Consider the following 17131-nt stretch of genomic DNA (forward strand, 5'->3'; position numbering starts at 1 on the left):
GTGTTGTAAGGAGTGACCACAGTAAGATCACTGTGGTCATCCGTTACCTCGTGTTGTAAGGAGTGACCACAGTAAGATCACTGTGGTCATCCATTACCTTCTGAAGGAGTGACCACAGTAGGATCACTGCGGTCATCCATTACCTCGTGTTGTAAGGAGTGACCACAGTAAGATCACCGTGGTCATCCATTACCTCGTGTTGTAAGGAGTGACCAAAGTAAGATCACCGTGGTCATCCATTACCTCGTGTTGTAAGGAGTGACCACATTAAGATCACTGTGGTCATCCATTACCTCTTGTTGTAAGGAGTGACCAAAGTAAGATCACCGTGGTCATCCATTACCTTGTGTTGTAAGGAGTGACCAAAGTAAGATCACTGTGGTCATCCATTACCTTGTGCTGTAAGGAGTGACCACAATAAGATCACTGTGGTCATCCATTAACTCATGTTGTAAGGAGTGACCACAGTAAGATCACTGTGGTCATCCATTACCTCGTGTTGTAAGGAGTGACCACAGTAAGATCACTGTGGTCATCCATTACCTCATGTTGTAAGGAGTGACCAAAGTAAGATCACTGTGGTCATCCATTACCTTGTGCTGTAAGGAGTGACCACAATAAGATCACTGTGGTCATTCATTACCTCATGTTGTAAGGAGTGACCACAGTATGATCAGTGTGGTCATCCATTACCTCATGTAAGGAGTGACCACAGTAAGATCACTGTGGTCATCCATTACCTCGTGTTGTAAGGAGTGACCACAGTAAGATCACTGTGGTCATCCATTACCTTGTGCTGTAAGGAGTGACCAGAATAAGATCACTGTGGTCATTCATTACCTCATTTTGTAAGGAGTGACCACAGTAAGATCAGTGTGGTTATCTATTACCTCGTGTTGTAAGGAGTGACCACAGTATGATCACTGTGGTCATCCATTACCTCGTGTTGTAAGGAGTGACCACAGTAAGATCACTGTGGTCATCCATTACCTTGTGCTGTAAGGAGTGACCACAATAAGATCACTGTGGTCATCCATTACCTTGTGCTGTAAGGAGTGACCAGAATAAGATCACTGTGGTCATTCATTACCTCATTTTGTAAGGAGTGACCACAGTAAGATCAGTGTGGTTATCTATTACCTCGTGTTGTAAGGAGTGACCACAGTATGATCAGTGTGGTCATCCATTACCTCATGTAAGGAGTGACCACAGTAAGATCACTGTGGTCATCCATTACCTTCTGAAGGAGTGACCACAGTAGGATCACTGCGGTCATCCATTACCTCGTGTTGTAAGGAGTGACCACAGTAAGATCACTGTGGTCATCCATTACCTTGTGCTGTAAGGAGTGACCACAATAAGATCACTGTGGTCATTCATTACCTCATTTTGTAAGGAGTGACCACAGTAAGATCAGTGTGGTTATCCATTACCTCGTGTTGTAAGGAGTGACCACAGTATGATCAGTGTGGTCATCCATTACCTCATGTAAGGAGTGACCACAGTAAGATCACTGTGGTCATCCATTACCTTGTGAAGGAGTGACCACAGTAAGATCACTGTGGTCATCCATTACCTTGTGGTGTAAGGAGTGTCCAAAGTAAGATCACTGTGGTCATCCATTACCTTGTGTTGTAAGGAGTGACCACAGTAAGATCACTGTGGTCATCCATTACCTCATGTTGTAAGGAGTGACCACAGTAAGATCACTGCGGTCATCCGTTACCTTGTGTTGTAAGGAGTGACCACAGTAAGATCACTGCGGTCATCCATTACCTCATGTTGTAAGGAGTGACCACAGCAAGATCACTGTGGTCATCAATTACCTCATGTTGTAAGGAGTGACCACAGTAAGACCACTGTGGTCATCCATTATCTTGTGAAGGAGTGACCACAGTAAGATCACTGTGGTCATCCATTACCTCGTGTTGTGATGGTAACTTCAGTGAATATGTGAGGTGGAAGGTGTGCTCGTGTGTTTGTCTGTGTAGAGATGTGTGTGCGTGTCCATTAGGGCATAAGTGAGGCTGCATGAGTGAATGTGTGTGTGTGTGTGTGTGTGTGTGTGTGTGTGTGTGTGTGTGTGTGTGTGTGTGTATGAGTGTATGCATTTGCACGTGTCTGAATGTGTGTGTGTGTGTGTGTGTGTGTGTGTGTGTGTGTGTGTGTGTGTGTGTGTGTGTGTGCATGTGTGTGTGTGTGCGCATATGGCTTAGTGTTTCTGTGACCATGATTGAGAATGGGTGGCCTGGCTGTCAATGAATGGGTGAGTGTATGTGACTGTATTATGGTGTAAATGAATGTCTGGGAGTGTGTGTGTGTGTGTGTGCGTGTGTGTGTTTGCGTGTGTGTGCGTGTGTGTGTGTGTGTGGTTGTATGCATTTGCATGTGTCTGAATGCGTGTGTGTGTGTGTGTGTGTGTGTGTGTGTGTGTGTGTGTGTGTGTGTGTGTGTGTGTGTGTGGGTATGGGTGTATGTATTTGCACATGTGTCTGAATGCATGTGTGTGTGTGTGTGTGTGTGTGTGTGTGTGTGTGTGTGTGTGCGCATATGGCTTAGTGTTTCTGTGACCATGATTGAGAATGGGTGGCCTGGCTGTCAATGAACGGGTGAGTGTATGTGACTGTATTATGGTGTAAATGAATGTCTGGGAGTGTGTGTGTGTGTGTGTGTGTGTGTGTGTGTGTGTGTGTGTGTGTGTGTGTGTGTGTGTGTGTGTGTGTGTGTGTGTGTGTGTGTGTGTGCGCGCGTGTGTGCATGTTTGTTTGGGTACGAGTGTATGTGTGCATTTGCATGTGTGTTCTGAATGTGTGTGTCTGTGAAACTGTGTTTGTGTATGTACATATGGGAAGTGCCTTTCTGAACACAATGCATGGGTGTCTGGGAAGAACCCTTTTGTGATCAGATCTGAGAGTGCTAATGTTCAATTCACAGACGTGGTTACATGCAGATAATGACTCTGTCTCGTATGTGTCCTGTCCATAGGTTCATACTAGGCTATCTGCCCTAGAGCATTTATAAGCCTAGCCAGAGTGTGTTTGGCTTTCGCCACCCATTTTAAATTAATTTTGCTATGCCTTTTTTTGAGGTTAGTATACTGTGCCTCTGTCTAACAGTGACACAGAAGTGATAGCTGGGGTAAACCTACGATCTCCCATCCACTCATCAAGATTCCTCTTGAAGAGAGTCAATGTGGGACTCTGCCTAACCTGGACTGGGATTTTATTCCAGAGTGAAGGGAGCCTCTGGGTTATGAATCTGTCCCTCCAGCATGTCCTATTTATTTCAGTGTCGAGGTTCAAGTCTCTTGGCTCGATGGGATTTGGATTTTCTGAGGTGCAGCATGTCCATTAATTCCGGGTTGGACATGGCTTTATCGTCAGGCACAGATCGCCTCTGAGCAGGCGGTATGCCACTGAGTAGAGCTGGAGTTTCTTTAACCGGGCAGCATATGGCATCTGTTTGAGCCCTTTGATCCTCTTGGTGAGGTACTTTTGGGGTCTTTCAGTTGCTGCAGGTGTCTGGTAAGGTACATCCCAAAGGGGCATTGTACTCAATTATGGGCCTGATGAGGGATGAGTAAAGAGGCACGATGACCTCCCTGATCTAGATGTGAATCCCTTCATGATTAGGTGGGCTATATAAAATGTTTTTCTAACCACTTTGGCCACGTGGTTGTCAAATGAGAGATTGTTATCAACTTGGGTCCCCAGGTCCCTAATGACTTCTTCTGTACTTAATGGATTACCACCTATGTGGTAATTTGTGGGCACTTTGTTTTTGCCAAAGGGGATGACTATACACTTTTTGGCGTTTAGCTTGAGGCCATGGCTCTGGCACCAGTTGTCTGTTTCTATGTGGCCCTTTTGGAGGATGCTTGTGTCGGCTGGAGAGTTGATTATGGCACCCAGTTTGCAGTCATCTGCGAACTTGGTCAGCCACAGTCCTTCCGTGTTGGCCTGTACTGCCAAGAAATATATACTGAACAAGAGAGGTCCCAGGACTGAGCCTTGTGGGATGCCACTTGTAACTGGTTTGGAGTCTGACATGGCTCTAGCAATTCTAACCATGTGGGTTCTGTCCTTGAGCCAGTTTGCAACCCATCTAGTGACATAGGGGTTTATATTTAAGCTGGTGAGCTTATCTATAATGCCCGAATGGGGTATTGTATCGAAGGCTTTGCGTCCAGGTAGGCTGTGTGGACCACCTTCCCCTCGTCAATGGCCTTGGTGACTGTTTCAAAGAAATCGACCAGGTTTAAGAGGCAGGATCTGCCCTTAACAAAGCCAAACTGGGTAGGATCCAGTGTCTGTAGGTCCCCAATATCTTTATTTATGAGGTCCATGATGATCCTTTCCATAGCTTTGCAGACCAAGCTAGTCAGGCTTATGGGCGATAGTTTCCAGGATCCGTTGAGGCACCACCTTTGTGGAGAGGGACCACTGTTGCTGTCGCCACTCTTTGGGTACATATCCTGTAGTAAGGCTAAGATTGAACAGTAGTTTTATGTTTGGGTTTAGCTCTTCTTGGAGTTCATGTAGGGGCAGCCGGGACATCATCTGGTCCCATTGATGCTGTGTTTTTGCTTTGGAGAGGCGGCTCTTACCTGAGCATCTGAGATGTCAGGGGCACTCTGTTGGGATAGATATTTGCTCTTTTGGTGGGGATGGGGGGGGAGAAGTTTGCACTGAACCTGTCAGCTAGGATGTTGGCAATGTCTGTGGGCTCGGTGTATTTTTTGTCATTTTGGACTAATTCTGAGCATATCTGGGAATTCCCACTCAGGTTCCTAACATAACTAAAGCCTTGTGATTATCCTTAGTGTCCTGTGCAATTTTTCTCTCGAAGCTGGCCTTAGATGATTTTATGAGTGCACGTAGTTTTTTGCTAATACTGATCAGAGATGCCTTCCCTTTTTGGGATTTTGCTCTATCATGTAGTAGCTTCCTCCTTCTATTGTATAGTTTGTTTATGGCTGGGGTCCACCAGACAGGACGTCTGCCTTTGGAGGATTGGGTCTTGGTTTTATTTGGGATTGCATGATCCATGCATTCCTGAAGGTGTTCATAGAATGCATTTATAAAGGATTCTGTGGTCTGGGCCGTATTTTCCACAGGCCGGGGCTGAAGGATTTCTCCTCGGTTTTGAGGCGTGTGAAATTTGCTTTAGAAGTTTTTCACTGTGGTTTTCTGGGCAGGGGGTGGGGTCGGGATGTAAATATCCAGTGAGATTAGTTTATGGTCTGATCTTACCAGTGGGGGATACACTTCTGGTCTGGAGCATAGTGTCCCCATGTTGGTGATGATCAGGTCAGTATGTTTTCCCCTCTTGTGGGAGTGGTAACAAGTTGTTCCATAGCATTTGAGTTTATAAATTCTAGGAACCTTTGGGCTAGGGTGTTGGAGCTAGAGTAATGCTCCCGGTCTATGTTTGGGTAGTTGAAGTCGCCCAATATAATGGTGTTTGGAGAGACCTTCATATTTTCCAGTATTCTCAGGAAGGCCGAGTGGGGTTCCTGTGTTTGGGAGGGTGGTCTGTAGCAGGCTATAAACTGGATGGCAGTTTTACCCACAGTTAGTTGCACATGGATAGTCTCTGATGCTTCGTGCTGTGCCACCAACCTGGAGGTGTGGGTATCTTTGATGACGAATATTGATACTCCCCCTCCTTTTGTGGTTCGGTCAGGTTTTGGGGCGAAAAGCATGGTATGAGGTATAACCTGGTAGTGCTGGGGTGCTCTCGGGAGCCTTGAACCAGGTTTCTGTTACTGCACAGATATCAATGTTCTCCATGCTAAGGAGAGTTTTGAGTGCGTGCATCTTGAGGTTTAGACTTCTGGCATTGAGTAGCATTACTCTTGGTTTCTTATCCTTGTTATACCTATGGAGTTGGGTTTGTCTTTTGAGCCTTGCCTAAAAGGCACTATAGGGGTAGCAAGAGCCTTTGCCAATATCTGAAAGCCTAGGGGTGACAGGTGCAAGCCGTCCCTAGCGAAACATCGTGGCTTGTCGAGCATGTCATCCCAGGCTGACAGGCATTGGATCCCCTTTGAATGACACCAACACTTAAGCCAATTGTTGAAATTGATCATCTTGTCTTCCTATTGTGGCATCATTCTTGGTGATGGTAAGATGCTACTCAAGGTCAGGGTCATACCGGCCTGGGCTACATGCGAGCTTCTCTATGTCTCTTTTCATGTAGTCCAGGGAGGTACGTCTCAGGTCATTCACACCAGCATGGACAATGACTGAGTCATATTTGTACTTGCCTTGGAGTGACCTGAGTGCTTGTGTTATGTGGCGGATCCTAGCACCCGACAGGCAGCTCACCGTGACCTTCTCCTTGTTCAGCCTGGTGAGCGGGACGTCAGTGTGCCTGATGATAGAGTCACCTATTACAAGTGTATCAGGTGTGTTGTTTAGCCTTAAAGGCTGTGACTGTTCGGCACACTGGCTTTGTGAGCTATGTGTTGCACGTGTTTTGTTTTGGGGTAGTGGTTGCTTGGGTGTCTGCTTTGGAGGTCTCTGCTGCTTAGGCAGATTTTTATTTAGAGCCTCCGAGTATGTTTTTGTGTGTTTATGTGTTTGGTTTGTTGTCATGGTAGGTCTATGTAAGACTGGAATTGTAGTGAGTGTGGTTTCCTTCTCCTCCTGACTGTTTACGCCAGTACTGAGTTGAGAGAGCTTAGCCTCCAGTTTGGCTATATGGTTGCATCTCTCACATGTGTTGGAATTTGTTGGGAGGAGGAGAGGGTTGTCTGTGTACATGAGGCAGTTGTAACATTGCCTCAAGATTCCCAGATTCACCAGCTGGACCGGAGAGGAGACTGACAACTGACCTTTGGACATGCTAGAATAGTACTGGGACTTCCTTTATAATTGTAAAAAGGGCCATTGGGGAACAAGGTACTCAAGGGGAGTTTGTGAGGGTGTAGTGCTTTTAATTTTTTTAGAGCTGACTTATATAATTGCTTTAGTGAGCAAGTGCCAGGTAACTTAAATGCAATGTGTTACAGGTAACTTAAATGCAAAAACGACAAACAGTAACTTTCTTTCAAGTGAAACAAGGAAATAAGTACAGTAAGCAATGCAGATATCACTAGGGATCCACAGAAGTGCTAAAAGGCGTTTTAGGTGGAATTAGCATTTCAGGGAAATAAACAAACAACAAGCATACAAACAAAGCTAGATTCAGCAGGCCTGGATCTAGTCTATGCTACAGCAAACAAGGTGTACCAATTTCAGTAAGAAACAGTTAGAATATGCAGGCACTATAAGCCTTTAACCAGAAATTCCCTGCTCAGAAGGGCAGAGTCCAGCCTCTCCTCCCACAAGAGTGCAGACCGCAATCCTTCTTAACGTAAAATAACTGGCCTGAAGCCCAAGTGCTTAAACCAGAACTAACCTTTCTCTGGATCACAGTCGCTCACTGCTTTTCTAATCGCACAACAAAAAATGGACAATTAACGTGAGCAGTAAGCATTTTATTAAATACTAGCCACGGTGTTTGAAGTAAAAGCAAGTTTACTTAGAGAGGATTCATTTATCAAACCTTGAAAGCAAGTGCAACTTTCATATAAAAAAAGATTAATACAACTAAAGATTGGATTCAGAAACTAAGAAGGAAAACTGGTTGCAAACAAGGATAAAAAAAAGAAGACAGTAAAAATGAAAAGGCACATAAATAAATACAGTGTCAGTTAAAACTAGGACATTTAAACCAAAAGTATAATACTGCATTTAAATTATAAGATGTGTAAAGCCAAAACATTTCTGAAATTTTCTGTTAAATAAAATGTAGGCTTTCACACTGCAATTTGATAAATAGCAAAATGAATGGTGGTCGTAGTTTTAAGCTGAGTGGCCAACAGAAGATACAACAAACTCAAGTACTACATCTGGACACAGAGGTTGAATTATCAGAAAGGACATCATGCGAAGATGACTAGAGAGCACTTAAAAAGCACAGAATTTAGAAAATGCATCTGCTACAATTTTTGGGGTGTGAGTGGTAGCAGAAGACTCTGTCCTAAAACCCTTGATAGAAAACGGCTCTGAGGTTAACCCCTTAAAGTCTTCATCAATCCCTGTGTTCCCATTTTTACATACGGTCAGTGTGTCACATTAGTCAATGTGACCAAATCGCCAAGAGCCACTGTTTACCCTGCTGAGTGGCCAGCCCTGAATCTCAGCTCTGTTTCTTCCTGCAAAATCATTTTCCCTAAAGGGACTGTCTAATTCTGGTTTTGATCACAGTTTAGAGAAACATTAAAATATCCTAAGTCATGATTCTCCCTCCAGATTTTCCCAACTCCCCAAAAGTTTTTGGAAGATTTCCAGATTGCCTTCATTTTCAGCACGTTTCCTACTGTGATCCTCACAACACATCTCAATCACATGATCCTTCCATCCATTCCACTTTTCTTGATACCCTTGGTGACCTTTCCAAACCCCTTTGTGAATAAACTGGTATCCCCTTTCTTGCTGCTTGATAAGTTGTGTGAATCAGTTGGCATGTTTTAAGAGAGCACACATTTGTAAGACATTCAGCATGAATTAACAGTATGTTTGGACCTTACACAACAGAAGTAGCATATTGCAAATTTTCCAGTAGATAGCTTGTTTTAATTGTGCATGACCAATATTTCAGAATTTCAACATATTTATCTTAGAATATTTTAGCAAATATGAAAGAGAGTAATTTTAGGAATTCAGTATAATAGAAAGTGTAGGTATATAGGAGACAGAATTTTGAAATATCATTTTGGACACAGACAGTAAATTGAATATGTGCATATTGTTTCCAAACAGATGCATTATCAAGTGAGACGTATAAAATTGTAAAAGACTGAGAGATAGATAGATAGATAGATAGATAGATAGATAGATAGATAGATAGACAGATAGATAGATAGATAGATAGATAGATAGATAGATAGATAGATGATAGATAGACAGACAGACAGATAGATAGACAGATAGATAGACAGATAGATAGACAGACAGACAGATAGACAGACAGACAGATATATAGACAGACAGACAGACATATAGACAGACAGACAGCTAGACAGAATGATAGACAGATAGATAGATAGATAGATAGATAGATAGATAGATAGATAGATAGATAGATAGATAGATGGACAGACACAGACAGACAGATAGATAGACAGACAGATAGGCAGATAGATAGATAGATAGATAGATAGATAGATAGATAGATAGACAGACAGACAGATAGATAGACTTTTTATTTAAATGGACAAGAGTTGGTTATAATGGCGGTATTTGATACAAGTGTGGAAACATTTAGCTGCTAGGTATTTTACTAAGTTTTTACATTGTAGGTGGAATTATTTTTTGGGGGGAGGTTCCCATGCCTAAGTCCCAACATTTAGCAATGGAGACAGCATATAGATTATCGTCATTGTACTTTCTTTAGGTTTTAGATTTTAAATACTGGGGCATTTCCTCTTCCCTCGTCAATTCCCTGCATCTACAGATGTGACAAGTGGCAGGAGGGATATTTTAGGAAATTATAAAAAGGAGTGGGGAAGAGCACTCACTCAATCTAATGTCAAAAGAGTAAATACGTTTGAGGAAAGTGATACAAGTGTGATGATACTCTGCTTAGAGATCAGGAAAACATAAGCAAGACTGACTTCCCTTCAGCTCTCTAGGAGGTTTCATACAGGAATTGGGGAGGGTTGAATGGGGGTGGAATTAGTGTAATGGTTTAGAGACTAAAGTTACATTTCTAGTCACATGTGAGGACTGGATGCCTTAAAGAATTTACTCAACAGCATAAAACAGTCAGCAGTTCCTGGAAGTCAGAATGTATTGTATAGACAAGGTGAGTTACAAAAAGGGTAACATTTTTAGAGATAAATTTAAAAACATATAACAGCAGCAAGAAATGGATGAGAAGAAGAATGGATGTGAGTAAACTAACGGTGACATGAACATACAGATGGGAGGTTACAGAATATCTCATAGCACCTTCCTCTACTCATACAGTGATGGTTTAAGCTTAATGTATAGCACAAAGAAAGAATGGTGACATACAGAAAGGTAACTGATTTCTTACAAATGCAGGAATATCACTGGCATGTCTGATAAACATATTAGAATTTATACAGAAATAATCTCTAGCCTTGACCCTGCTAAGAGAACTGTCATCATATGGACTTACTGAGACTGCGATCCTGGACACTTGTAAGTTACAGGACATGACTGGCTGTTATATTTCATAAAAACGGACCTATGCATTGATGAACTGCATAAAAGACCCAAGATAAGACCACTAACTTGGCTCAGAAAACAAATTCCATGTTCACATTCTGTTTAGAGTGCCCACTCTTGTGCGCCCGCATGCATGTGTGTGTGAATGTATGTGTGCCTGTATGTCTGTGTGTACGATGTGTGGTTTAGTGTGTTGGTTTCTTGTGATAGACTGGTATCCCATCCAGAACTGTTTCCTGACTTATTCCCACTACTTGCTCTGATAAGCTCTGGTTCACACTGTCTCTGAGTAGGAGAAAGTGAGTATAAGAAAAGGATAGATGGCTTCTCACTTTAATTACACGATACTGTCTACCAGCAGGTAAAAAATCACAAAGAATAATCTGAAAGAAGATCTAGTGTGGCAGGTAAGACTGCTACAGTACCTGATTAAGACCCAATTTTAGGACCCCAGCAGTATCAGCAAACCAGTTATACTACAACGAGGGGTGACATAATGGCTATGGTCTTCACCTCACATATACAAGGTGCAGGGTTGGAGTTTAACCTCTGGTTATTGGCTAGGCTTCTAATAGTCTGCAGACTGATAGCCTAGCATTTACTCATTAAGCAATAAATGGCTAAAGGAAAATGCACCAAGTGGGCTCATGTTTCCACATGTCAAAGACAAGTTTAGAATGAATTATTAGTTCCTCACCCTGACATATGCTGGGGTAATGGGGGTATCTGCTGATATAACTGGGGTATCTGCTGGTATAACAGGGGTGTCCTGCAAAAAGCAACTAACTCAGATCACAGTATTAAGGATGCACCATGGACCTGAATACCACAAATAAAGACTGACGTATAGCCCATTTATAGTACAGGTGAAGAAATGATGGGTGAACTTTGCGTGAAGCTTTAAAAAGTGGCAGAAATGAAAAAGAAAGTAGAAGAACATCAGGAAGGAAACATGGCTTGTCAAAAAGGCAACATGTTAGTAAAATGTAAAATGATTAAAGAATCAAACAAAAAGAAATGCAGAAAAGAAAGCAGAAGTGCCCTCAAAAGTTTATCCACACAACCCAGAAAATGGCCAAGGTTCCCGCAGTCAGTATGAATACCAGCTTGGATCTCCCCTAAAAATAGACCATTGACCTGGTGGGACTAACCTGCTCAAAAAGTGTAAATAAATAAATAAACAAACAAATTAATTAAACAAACAAACAAACACATTAATTAATTAATTAATTAATTAATTAATTAATTAATTAATTAAACAAACATAAATAAATAAATAAATTAATTAATTAAACAAACAAATAAACAAATAAATAAATAAGCAATCCAAGATGATGGCAATAAAATATGAAACTGCTGAACCTCTGTCACATTAAATTATAATAAGGGATGTAAAAACTGGGACACAAGTCAAAGAAGTAAGAAAATAATAAAAGAGAGACTTCCTACGTCAGAATGATGAGACACAGTAAGGAACGATATTATTACCCAAGCCAAGTATGAATATGGCCTGCCTCTGTTCATTTGTAATCCCATGCAGGATCAAAATGATGCTGCAGTACTTTCAAAGCTGATGTGCAGACTTATCCTATTTCCTCTTAATTATGAGTACCCGTGTGCCTCTATCACACATGCACCCGTGTGCCTCTATCACACATGCACCATGGTGGCCAGTAAAAGAACATTCACATCTGCTACTCCACTATCATTCATAAAGTTATCCCAAACAATATCTCATCCCAGCTAGCATCAAAACTTCATAGGCTACTCCACAGGCCTCTTAATTTCACTGTTTTGTGTAGACTGCATTAGATACCTTTGCCCTAAGCTTTTGGAAGACATACTGCAGGTATTAGGACAGTGAAGTCCCTCAGAAGAACAACGGGAATATTTTTAAAAGACAGATTTATATGCTTTTACTTCTCACACCCATGATATAACTCTTTTTCTCATTTATTTTTCTTTTTCTGTAGCCTATTATCCCCTTTTTACAGTTAGTATGTGACTATCAACATTATTCTAATCTTTTGTTTTGTTTTGAATACGATATTTATTATGCAAGATCAGTTTTGTTTTTTTTTTTTGGTTGTTTACATGAAACTCCACCTTGAAGTATTGTTTGACCAAGACTGGTCAAACAGGATGATACACTTGAGCTTCTCCATGCCATAATTACCACAGGCAAACTCCCATAACATATCCTTGCAAGCTGCAACCAAAAAACACATAAAACACAATTAAAAGTACTGGAGACACTCCCCATTCAACCCAACACCATATTCATGAGTGAATTTAACTGTTCCAATATAAACTGGGAATCACACATGACACCAAACATGCAGGCCCAGAGATTTCTGACTTTGTAAACACAAGCACCAGGACCAGATACTCTGTACACCCACAAGGGGTACTAATAGGGGGTAGATTTGGCATAATGGTTAAGGTGTTTACCTTACAGACACAAGATGCAGGGTTTGATTCTCACATGGGATAATTGGCTAGGCTTTAAATGGCCTGCAAAGGTAGTTAGCAGATTAGTACTAGGCTAAGTGTCCTCGGGGACCATCTTAAGCCTAGCCAATTACCCCATGTAAGAATCAAACCCTGCACCTTGTGTTTCTAAGGTAAGCACCTTAACCATTACACCAACCTCCCACCCCATGAATCCACGAAATATCCATAACCTGGTCCTCACAAACATGGGAGAATGCTACACCCTCCTCCCACAGTTTAATGTCCTCACTTGTCAGGTCAGACCATAAAGCTGCCTCACTTGAAATTAAAATAAAATCTGGGACCCAAGCTAATCTTGGAACTTTTAGAAATTATACTGTAGCAAACTTCCTACTATTAAGTGACATCCTGTCAAAATTTCAAGTCCACCCTAACCCTAAGAACACCACTGCCTATGCAGAATTTTACATAGAAACCCTGTACAGTCATGTAAATGTTGACATCTAGACAGCTGTACCTAACTGAAATAAGCAAAGGACAAACTCTAAAAATAAGCCACCCTGGTGGAATCCGAACATCAATTGGTTGTATAACAAAAGGAAGACAAGCAAGGCCTAAATTAAGAAGTGCAATATACAGCAAGGGAAAAGCTCCCTCATCAGTCTAAACAAGCAACTCTGGGGGCTAATCAAGTTTAACAAAACCAAATCTGTGGTCTACCAATGCCAAATTTGAGGTAAAAATAGCCTCCCAGGCCAAGGACAATCACAGACATTCTTAGCTATGTCCACAACATCAAAGGCAATACACAACAATGTGCCAAACTAATTGTAAATGGAGTCTCCTATACTGAACCAGAAGATACAGCAAATCTACTGGCCAACAAATTTAGCTCCAGTTTCACCCACTCACCCCCCAAGACACACCTCAAGAAATACCTTCAAGCATTACTCCCCCAGCTCTCTCTAGGGAACAGGTTTTCAAAACACATTCTAAGGCCAAGAACACTGCATTGATGGGTCCTGATAATATCCCAGGATGCCTGTAAAATCAAATTTTATTTATATTTTCAGTGTTTAGCAAGCTTTGTTGTTGTTCTACTGTTTCTTAAGTATTTACTGGTATTGTTTCACTTTTTTAAAGCTCTCTGTTCTGCCTGCTCTGGTTTTCCCACCAAGCAGTACTTAATGAACTGATCTGTTAACTGTTTAAATAATTCTTTAGAGCCTCCTGGCTGATTTTCTGCTATTTTAAACATTTTTTTCAGTATCTCACTGCTATTTTTCTGCTGTGTTAAGTACTCTCTGGTGTTTCCCACTGAAACTAGGGTAGCTAGTTGCTGTTGCATAGTCCAGATCCAGACTTGCTGCTTCTGAAACTGTTTGTACTGGTCTGTTTGTTCTGAGCACATTTCCCAGGTCATCTTGTTTAAGCTTATGGTATTTAGGCCCTGCATCTGAGCAGGTGCATCATGCAGCACTGCTCACTACTGTGCAACTGTACGCCAAAGCCAGACAATTAAATTCAACAAATTTTCCTTAAAACCCAGGCAGAAATATCCATTCGTTGAGCTCCTCCGTGATTGTTTCTGAATACCCTTAGTGATAACAGTCTTCAACCTAGCATTATGGACAGTTGGACTACCCTTGTTTTTCTTGCCAACCTTGTTGACTTGGGTCTCTTGAGCCAGTGTAGCAATTGCCTCATGTACACAGAGAACGCTGTACTAATAACACTGTCTAGTACAGAGTGCGAGAGATGTATTTACACCAAGAATCTAGAATCCATGCTCTCTCTCACTCAAAACAGTAGCACGGAGAAGGTTGTCAACTCCCCCACCACTACATATTCACATAGTATCACTACTCATACACATAGTATGCATCAAACACGTAAATCCACGTACACAGAGATTTTCTAAAAAAACTTACTGAAATACCAGAGACCTCCAAAACAAAAGTCCGCTACAGCAAACACAGTCTCCACAGCACCCTCGACACATAACAACACTAGTGTCTCACCCACCAAGCTCATATGGCATAACACTCAAAAAACAAGTTTTCTTGTCACCAGAGACTCAATAGTGAGACACACGGATGTATTGCTCACCAGGTTGGACAAGGAGAAAGTCATGGTCTGCTGCCTGTCCGGTGCCAGGATTTGCTAAATCATGCATGCATTCAGGTCTCTCAGCAACAAGTATCATTATGATTCTGTATAGTTCATGTTGGTGTGAATGACCTGAGACGTACCTCACTGGACTATATGAAGAGAGACATTGTCAAGCTCTCTGAGTATGTGTCGCAGGCAGGTATGTTCCTAGCCTTGAGCAGCATACTACCCTCACCTAGAATGATGCCACAGTATAAACAAAAAATTATTGATTTCAATAACTGGCTTAGATTTTGGTGTCATTCTGAAGGGAATCCAGTTCCTGTCTGCCTGGGAAGCCATGGTCAACAACCCTTGCTGGTTTGCCAGAGATGGTTTGCACCTGGCACCTCTAGGCTTTTGACTGTTGGCAAAGGCTCTTGCCTCCCCCATAGTGCATTTTTAGGCAAGGTCTCGTAAACAACATTACCAACATGAAATTAACCAATCAGAACAAAATAAGGGTCATGCTGATAAATGCTAGGAACTTAAACTAAAAACTGAACACCTTGGAAGCACTTCTATCACTAGAAGATGTAGATGTCTGTGCAGTCACAGAAACCTGGTTTAAGGCCTCAGAGAGTACCATGGCTCTGCAGGGCTACAATGCCTTCCACACCTTTAGATTACAAAATGAATGTGTGAAACCCAAAGGAGGTAGTGTTTCAATCTATATTAGAGATAAATTCACCTCACATCTAGTTAGACTGGACAACTTCATGGAGTTACTCCAGGTCCTGATTATATGGGTAAGACCCTCATTCAAGTCCTAGCCAGTTATAGATTCCCCTCCATGGGTCACAACACCCATGAAGGCTACTTAACCAAACTGAAGACAATCCAAATTTTGCCAAACACACTGGTTATGGGGAATTTCAATTATCCCATCATCAGTTGGGCAACCTACTCTAGATCAAACTTGCTAGAACAAAAGTTCCTTGACTTTGTGAATCAAATGCCCTGGAGCAAATTGTCCATGCCTCAACAAGAGGAACACATATTCTAGATCTGGTCCTCACCAACATGTCATACAGGTGCACTGCTGCATGTGGTGGACCCTCATTAGTTAAAACTGACCATAAATCAGTCACCTTCAAACTGACACTAACACAGGAACACACAAATGGTGAAATCAGACTTAAAAACTTCACCAAAGCAAACTAAACCCTCCTAGGTGAAGGTATAAATGCATTCCAAGCCTCACCCCAAGCTGGAAGTGGTAACTACACTGAAGCTTACATTAAAGCCCTGTACAATTACTTGCATAAGTGTATAAACTCAGCTGTATCAGATAGAATCAAAGCCAGAGCCCCAAATAAAATCAAACTGCCATGGTGGACTTCCAGCATCAACAAACACTGCAATAAATGCAAAAAGGTCCTCTCCAAGAAAACAAAGACAAGGATCCACCAATGAAAAAGCACCCTCCTCAGCCTTAACAGGCAAATAAGACAACTTGTTAAATCCTCCAAGAGCTCCTTTGAGAGAAACCTAGCAAGCACTGTTAAGAATAACCATAAGGCCTTTTACAGCTACATAAGTAACCTAAAGGCTAGGACCCAAGCATGTGCAGAACTGGTGGCCAACGGTATCACACACACTGACCCCACATAACAGGGATAGCGAACCTGCTAGCGGATAGGTTTGGTGAAAATTTCACTCCCTTATCCCCTCCTAACCTACAACAAACCCTCCCCAAACCCTCCTCCACCTTACATATCTAAAGAGCAGGTCTTCAAAGCCCTGTCCAAGGCAAAATACACAGCCTCTATGGGACCAGATGACATCCCGGCTGTCTACTCTAAACAGGCTAAAACATGAACTAGCATCACCACTGGATACCCTTTTCAATCATAGCATAACCACAGGCTTTGTTCCTGCGGAATGGAAAACAGCTACAGTTATTTCCCTCCATAAAGGTGGCCTAGCAACAGAGCCGGGGAATTACAGACCCATAAGCCTGACCAGCCTCAACTGTAAGGCCACGGAATGTATCATTATGGACCTCATAAATACAGACATAGGTGATCTCCAAACCCTGGATCCTACCCAATTTGGCTTTGTGAAGGGCAGATCCTGCCTGTTAAATCTGGTGGATTTCTGTGAAAGTGTGACCAAGACCATCGATGAGAGCACATCTGTGCACACAGCGTACCGCGACCTGGCAAACCAAGACCATCGATGAGAGCAGATCTGTGCACACAGCGTACCATGACCTGGCAAACCAAGACCATCAATGAGAGCAGATCTGTGCACACAGCATACTGTGACCTGGCAAACCA

This window comes from Protopterus annectens, chromosome 3.part1, assembly GCF_019279795.1.
Source record: "Protopterus annectens isolate FY-2018-M chromosome 3.part1, PAN1.0, whole genome shotgun sequence".
Lineage (NCBI taxonomy): Eukaryota > Metazoa > Chordata > Ceratodontiformes > Protopteridae > Protopterus > Protopterus annectens.